The following is an 8,959-nucleotide window of genomic DNA, read 5'->3' on the forward strand; positions in this document are numbered from 1 at the left end:
TTAGCCAAATGTCTTCAATGAATTTTTGTGTACATGTCTCGAAGACCGTCTCGAAGACCATGTCTTGCATAACGGACGCATTCGACAGAAAGTTGTGCGTTCTTAGTGCAGTGCTCATATAATTTTTTCACCCTTTTTTTATTTCTACTCTTTTATTGCGCTCTTTAAATTTTAAATGAATTTCAATTTTCTCTTTAAATAAGTAGAAAGAAATTGTTGTATTTTGTACTTTTATTTATTTTATATAATAATTTTTTACATTACATTCAAAATTAACAGTTTTAGAAGTAAATTATAAATTTTATTATAAATTATTATAAATTTTATTAAGATATTAAAAATAAACTAGTAAAAACTAGTAAACGTAATACAAATTAATTTAAATATTTAACTTAATATAACTTAACATATCTAAAATTAACTAAAACTAATATAAAATAATTTATAGCATTTCGCTATCATCAATTGTTGAAGTTTTATATGTTTCAAAAGCGTTGAAGAGGATTTTGGTACAATTAAACCTTCTGATCTTAAGAGTTCTAAAATATCTTTACCACAATGCCTGTTAATCCTGTGTTTTTAAATATAACAGCTAATTTTTCACAAGTGTTTTCAGTTTTTTTATTTTCAACATCCTTTGTTTCGTTTCTAAAACAACTTTCACTGGAATTATTGTCTTCAATATTAATATCAATATATTTTCCAGGAACTAAGTCACTATTTAATTTGTTTTGATTTAATTTCTTTTTTTTTAATATTTCGTAGTTTAATGATTTTGTTTCTTTATTTATTTTGATTTTTTAATATTTATTTCACAAATGTTTATTCACTACACTTCAAAATTATTGCGTCAGTTCATTTATAAAACATAGCGTCATCTGATGCAAAATTCAAATACGTTGCTGTGAACACTAAAAATGAGAGAGAAAGCAAAGAAAGAGTATTTACATTCATGTTTTGAGCAATTGTTTTGCAAATTTGCTTGAAAATGCGGACGCGGTATCAAAGACCGTCTTGAAGACAATGTCTTCGAAGACCACTTTTTCTACTGGGCAGGAGCATACAGAACAAAAACAACACTACGAAAAACAATAAAACTACCATTTCCGTTGTTTGCGTATTCTTGTTCTTGTTGTAAATGTATTTCATGCGCTGTTTGTGTGTGTTTGATACTTTATTACCAAGCAAACAAGCAACTCAAACCGCATATTGTATCCTGTGTCGTTGTAAAACAACAACAAAATCAACTACTCCTTCAACAATAGATGCCGAGTAAATGTTGTAATCGAAAGCATTCATTGTGCATGGCATGGCATGAGTGGCTCACCAGTCGCATTGTGGCATGTTTGCTGCCGTACTCAACACATATCGACAGTTGTTTCCCACATAAAATTTGTACACGGCCTGTTAGTAAAAAATGGTTCAGTTCTGTAAATGTAGGAATAAATTTTATATGGAGTCGAGAAAGGAGTTAAAATTTATTAGTCAGATAAATCTTCTTAGTAAGTTGCTAAGTATCTGTGAAAGAAATTAATGAAATTAAAATGTTATTTGTTTCTTAAGACTTCTTTTAATTTTGTTACGTTTCGTTGTCAATATATGTAAATGCAATAAAGCATAACAGCACTGTTTTCATAATAATCTAAAATTAATACATATTTTACAGATATTTTTCAAATTTTCTAAATGTTAAAATTTTTTACAATGTCACTTTCCTAGCTTAAATACTTAAAAAGTAGACAGTAAAGAATTCATGTGTTTGATAGTAACTCTCCTATAGATTTCTGTAACAAATATTACGGGCAAACGTTACGTTAAATTTTGGTTCCCGTTAAATATAAGATGGTTAATAGTGTATCGTCTTATAATTAGTTATATTGAAAAGTATCCATGTATTTTTGTCACTAGAAGGTGTTTGTATTCATATATCTAGACACGCTAATCCAATTATGTCAAATAAACACATATTTACAAGATGACAATTCAGGATATATTTTTTATTGAAGACAGTTGTATGATTCGTCTCTTATGTAAAAAGTTTTATTGTTTTGAAAATAATTGAAATATCTCGAGAAAAATGTATACAGTTTACGGTGAGGATGCTGTGAGTTAACGTTTGACCTGAGAATAGTTCACTCAACACGGTAACGAAAATTTCGAAGTCAAACTTCGCTCTGCATCTTTGATGCATCCACTATATACGCTGGATCTTGTACCATGTGACTACTATTTATTTTTGACTGACTTTGTCGTTGAATGAAGAGCCGCTGAAAATCACTTGACAAAGTTTTTTGCTGAGAAACTACAGAAGTTTTAACACCGATGGAATTATGAAGCTACCGAAAAAATTATAAAAGATATAATGTAGTAACAAGAAGTAATAACAGCCAAAATATACTTGATTAAAATTGATTTTCAATAAAATCAGTATTCGAAACAGTTTTATGGTCAATCAAATATTCAATTAAATAATAATAATAAAATTTTGTTGTTGCAATTCACTACTATTCGAAACCTTCAATAGAAAGGTTTAAATTAAGAAAATAGTCTTTCATCATAACTGTCGTTGTTGTGACATAGCATTATCATAATACGGCATGACAACTATTTTTTTAATATTAAAGAGGCAGCTTGAAATCACGTGACGCCAAGCAAGGCTTAATAATAGTATAAATAAAAATTTTTTTATTGAATAAGTATTAAAAAGCACCTGGTCACTGTGAGATATTAACAAGACTGATTTCCACACAACTTACCATATTACTCGTCAGTTATCTGTTATGAAGTTGTATTGTATTAGTTTTTATTCAGTAAACTCACTAAACCTTTTATTTTGAGTGTTTGTCATAACTTAAATATTATCATGTCTACCTTCAAAAACGCATTAAATCGATTATAACGAGTTTCCTTATATGGACATTATACTTAAAATAACCTTTATATCTTTATATCCTATCAATTTAGAAAAAATGATAGCTTACAAAATTATATATGCTTCATAACATGTTATTACTATTATGATGCAATTGGAGATAGTAAAATTGCTATTGTTAAAGAGCACCAGTTACTTATTTTAAAAAACATGTTCGAAAACCTCATACAGTCTTGAACTGGCAGATTGCTTAAGTCTTGAGCAGATTGCTTTAAATTAAAATAATTTCTGCTAAATCTATCCGTATTTGTTAATTGATAAATCAAATATTCAAAAGTATATGACTCAAATCTGCAGTTTAATTGTCAGTGACGATGCAATATGAGCCGGAGAGGTGCTAAATTTGCTATAGTTGAAAAGCAACAATTACTCATATATAAAAATTGTGTTAAATAAACTCAGAATTCTATACAACATTGAGCTACTGTTGATTTCTTCGACGTTAAATAATATCTGCATCCTAAATGCAGAAAAATACAACTCAGAATTATTATCATACTTAGATATAGTAAACCATTCGGTTAGTCTGTCTATCAAATAACGTCTGAGCATTATATTAATATAAATAAATATGTCATATTATTAAGAATAATATAAAAAAAATGAATTACTCTGCTAAATAATATCCGTTATTCAAAACTACTATAAAATTTAAATAATTTTAAGGATATCCAAAACAAAAAAAAAAATAGAAACAATATTTATTCAATTAAACACACTAACAGGAAACCGAAAAAGAGTTGTAAACATTTTCTCTAGACATGATGATACATCTCACTAAAATAAACAATGTGAGTGACTCTCCTATAGTAAAATTTTTAGTGTGGAAAACTTTTTTGACGACAGCATTTTGGCCAAAATTTATGGCTTTTTATGTTTTTAATTGTTTTAAGTGTTTTACGTTGTTTGTAATTTGTCTAAAAGAACAAAACAAGTGAAAAATTATAACAATAACATGGTATATACCGTAATTGAGTTTGTTGAAAGCACAAAAAAAGGGTTGAAGAAATAAAGTTTTGGAGATGCGGGGCATCGATCCCCGTACCTCTCACATGCTAAGCGAGCGCTCTACCATCTGAGCTACATCCCCACCTTAAGAAAACTATTATATTTCTATGTTTTCTTAAATTAAAAATAAAATAAATTTTGAAAGTAGTTTAATCAGATATTGCCTTGGCTCTATCTACAGGTTTGTGGCTCATTCAAATGCGATTAATGCTTTAATCAAGTTTGAATTCTGCATACAAATTATGGGCTGGGCCAACAAGTCCACAATGAACTGCAATGTACACTGCATAATGATAAATTAATATACATATATAGTGTAAGTTTATGTTTCAAATTGATTTAAACTGATACAAATTTATTTCAGTGATATTGTTTTTTTATGAAATTGTTTATAAATATCTTTGAAAAAATATGTATGAGATACTTTACATCTTCATTTTAATTAGTTTATAAGGACATAATTATAATTGCAATAAATATTATATGAAATCACAAACGTCTTCTTTCCCTCAAGCAAAGTTTTATGTGTACCACGTTTTTGTCTTCAAATTCGTTCCTCCTTTGGCAAATTCCGAATAAAACAATAATAAAGGAATAATTAATGTAATCAACGAACGTGCAACAATTCTTAAAATTTTCTGCTTCAATTTAGCCCCTATTAGTAAGGCAACAAATTTTACCAAGTCCTGCCACACCTAACAAGGATGCGTAAAGCAGCACGGCAAGAGCGAGGTTTACTACAGGAGATTTAAAATTTATCGCCCAAACTTCAAAAAATATATAAGTATATTTTGTAATAAAAAAAAGAAGGAAAGGTGAAAATTTCCCTGCTTGAATATAAATAAAAAATGTCTGTAAAATATGTTAATATATACAACCACAAATCTTAATCTTAGCTAAGAATTTTTTTATTTAAATAACTTTAACTAATTAAAAATGTTGCTCTGAATTAATTACAATACAAAACTGTCAAGTTCTTTTATTTCTCGTGTATTATTTATGAAAATTATTTTTGCAATCTTAAGAAAATGTTTCTTCATGTATTAAAAGTCACTTAATTTCATTTTCCTCAATATTTTAAATTAATTTTGCACTTGTATTTTAAGCAATTATATACTGCATGTATTTGAGTACTTAAAAACATTTAGGTTTGGATAGATAACAATTTATATTAGGTTAGGCAACGATAGTAGTTGTCGCATTTAAGCTAATCCGTGACCCCAAAAAACAAAAACCAAATGTATTTTAATAAATCAACAAATTTCGATAGACTATCTTTAGAACATGTCCCCTCTGCGTGTAAGGGATTGGAATATTCCCGAGGTAGGGCATGCCTATCGTAAAAGGCGTCTAAAGTCCCGGCACTATACCGAGACTTGTTGAAGTGTACATGATAGTAAGTAAGTGTCCCCACTTTCGACACTCGACCGGAGGTGTGAATCTGATTTCACGGCGGTCACGAAATTTCCAATGGGGCTTTTATCGGCGTATTACTTTAATAAATGTATTTTTGAAAGCACAGTGGTCTTAAGCCTTCAAGGCAGGTACCCACGCTAATCAACACTGGTTAGCCAAGAGAGTGTTCAGATCAAATTGTTTTTAAGTTGTTAAAACAATACTGTGATAATTTAGATAATATGTGCTGTCCTTTTTTTTCGTTATCGCAGTTGTAACAAAAGTCTTAAGGTGTTCTACCTTTTCTATGAAATTTATGCGAAGTTTATAATTTGAATAGCATTTATCAAAAATATCGCCATAATTTTTTCACGATCTGGTACCCAGTGTATTAAAGCCAGTTGTTTAGGCAATGATACTTTTGAGTGTTGTACGATTGCATATAATCAACATTGTACAAATATTATAGACAAAATTCAATAAACGTGATCAACAAAACACTATATTCACATGGTATAGCACCGTGTAACTGATTATTACTTTGAGAAACGCGTTTCGAAGGAATAACAGTCATAAAAAAGAAATTCAAAATAATTTAAGAACCACTTCTCTGGATTCAATCAACAACGTAATATGTAATATATAAAGAGTTGTATCAAGCGTCGCTATATATATATATTACATTCAATGGAGCCTACTTTAAAGTCTACAAAATAAATTTCAATTACTTGATGTTTATTTTGTGTTTTATTTAATAATTCCGTATACTCTGAGTGTGTCAAAAAATTTTGACATTGTTCTTATTAGACAATGCCATTTTATTAATGGTATCAGTACAGATGTAGTAGTTCTACGTCTTATGTATTGTTGATTTGTTCATCGTTGATTTAAACTGTCAGATTACAACAGATTGCGACCTTTTTTCCATCTCGCGTTGCTTTTTGTTTCAAATTCTTTATTAGCTGCTATAGTCTCGTTAAAGGCATAACTACAACTTATTTTCTATAAAGAATATATGTGGTTAGACCTGATTTTACTGCCATATCGCCAGTATAAGTGGTGGGAAAGTCAATATAACCTGGTACACAAAAAAAGCGAATGCGATGCTTTTGAACACCCTCATTAAGATTCTAATATCAGCTAAGAAGATACTTTTCTTAATTCTAAGCATTTATTTATAACCTGACTAACCGTGAATATTAGAAATTTCTATTAGCATCCTAAATTCTTCCAAAACTTTACCTATTGGCAAGATTTCAACTTAGAAAATGCTATAATGGTTAGGAATTTAGTAATGCATGTTTATTCCAGGAATACAAAATAGATCTCTTAGTTAATTTTGTCATATATTTTTGATGTCTTTATAAAAATTTTAAAGTTATATTCCAAGAGAAATATATTCATATGTCGTTTCCTCCCAACTAGGAGTTATGTTATCGTACGATCAACCATATATTAGTATCGGACTTATTCTTACAGTTATATAACTGTAATTATTATAAATTATGTTTTATGAAAAATAATTAAATAGTTCTATAGCTCTACCACGTAGTAAGTCAAGAGCGAATTTCACAATAGAGCAGAGGGTACAAGTGTGTTGGTGATTTAGACTAACTACCACAGTAATTTACTTTTCATTTAATACAAAGAGTATTACATTAGTACTTTAGTTCTAGTGATGTCAATTAAATATTGAAATAAATTTAAATTTATTTTTAAGTAGAAGAATCTTCTAGTAGTTTAATCTTCAATTTATTATTAAAATAAAGGCAAGACTATTTTATTAGTTTTATATACTATTAGTTGTATATGTTATTAATTTTATATAAAATGAATTTTTTTTATATAAATCCGCAGGCATCCTCGTCTACAGTTTTAATAAGAATAGAACTGAATGTCGGACAATTTTGACATTCTTTGACTAATGCACTTTTGTCTTTAATAAAAATGCAGAGATGTTAAATAAAATTATAGTTTATTTTCAAAAAAATAAGCTTGCTTGTATAAAGTAGGCATCCTTGTACAAATTTTTATTTAGAAAGTAACTGAATGTCGATCCATTTTAATATTCTTTGACTACTACAAACTTTGACTACAAACTTGTCACCAGTGATAAAATTAAAACATTCTTCACTTCATAAGTCATTTATTACCAAATAACAAATACTATAATATATATACAATTCATTATATAAAATGATATCAATATTTAATAATCCATATTTTAAGGTTATTTATCTGCAAATGTAAATGATGAGAAGTTTCTTCTGCCAGTCATAAAGTTTAAAAATCATCTGGCACCTTTTGTTTAAATTATTAAAGTACTATAGAGAAAATCTCGGCCTATTTTAAATTCATAACAATTTGCAAAATTAATATGCAAGAAACGTAACCAAAAAGTCTTCGAAATTTATTTAGTGATGAGTGAAAAAAGGATTCTTTGCAATATACTTTTTCCGTTTGATAAAGAAAAATTAGTGCCGGAAACACGCAAAGAGCATAGGAAAATGTGACATGTTCATAATGAACTTCACAAAGCTGGAAAGCCTTGTATATTGACACCTTGTGAAGGGTCTGTGGTTTTTGATTTAATTTTTTTTTCTTTTTGTATTATATTTAAAATTAATGTCGAAATGCAAAATAAGCAAACTAATGAACTTTTTCTAGCAAGATATTTTAGAGTATACTTCTATATATATGTATGTATTGTGACAATATTAGTATTGAGTCAATTAAAAAGTCTTGAAAAAAATCTACGTGACTACAGAAGTTATTAAATAAAATATCCTCGGAAGAAACGTGCTGCATGGGTTGTAATAAAACGTAAGCTACTACTTGAGAACAAACTAAAGAAGTTAAGGAAAAATTTATTTTCAAATGAAATGAGTACTTCGCAAATATTTTGGTAACAAAGTAAAATATTTCAGAAAAGTAAAATGTTGTCTTAAGTGTCAGCCAAAATGACAATGGAAATTAAAATTTTAACAAAATTGAAGTAAACGCTACGAAGTTAATTTTTTCATCTTAATGCTGCCATTACTTAAGTTAGTGTGCAAAGTTTAGGTATTTACCTTGGTGGCTGGCGTAGCACTTTGTTAACTTAGAGAAGTAAAAATGTAGCATTTACTTTTTCTTATATCCATTTCGTATATCATTGAGTTTTACGAGACTCATAAATATGAACACATTTAACTCTTCTAAGCAACAAAACAACGAAATTACAATGCCAACTTACTGAACAGTTCTTCGCAGGTGCCTTAAGCAGTGCATATTAGTAGCGTGGTTTGTAGTCGAACTAATTGTTGCTCATACGCACTGTAATACTCCTTGTTCTACACGATAATATGTTTTAGAAGTGTGTAATAAGTTTTTCTTGAGATAACTTTGTGGGTGAGTGTATATGGGTGAATGTGCAACAGCTTGAAATAATTTTCAAATTTTGTAAAAGTATTTTGACTTGGCAATTTTGGAATAATAAAATGGAAAGAGTAAAATAACATTTAAGAGACAAATGTAAAATTAAATATTTTTCAAGACACTTAAATTACAGTTTAATTATTTTGCTTGTCTAAGGCATGGATATGGACTGATATTTATATATCATTATATATATATATTTTTAGT

General features: G+C 28.5%; 1 non-coding gene across 1 annotated transcript; it reads right to left on the reverse strand.

Moving 5' to 3' along the window:
- Positions 1-3,949: 3,949 nt before the first annotated feature.
- Trnaa-agc lies at positions 3,950-4,022 on the reverse strand. The gene has a single exon. It is a non-coding gene; the product is annotated as a tRNA-Ala (tRNA).
- Between the last annotated feature and the right edge of the window lie 4,937 nt (positions 4,023-8,959).

Source organism: Teleopsis dalmanni, chromosome 2 (genome assembly GCF_002237135.1).
Source record: "Teleopsis dalmanni isolate 2A chromosome 2, ASM223713v2, whole genome shotgun sequence".
In the NCBI taxonomy this organism is placed as follows: domain Eukaryota; kingdom Metazoa; phylum Arthropoda; class Insecta; order Diptera; family Diopsidae; genus Teleopsis; species Teleopsis dalmanni.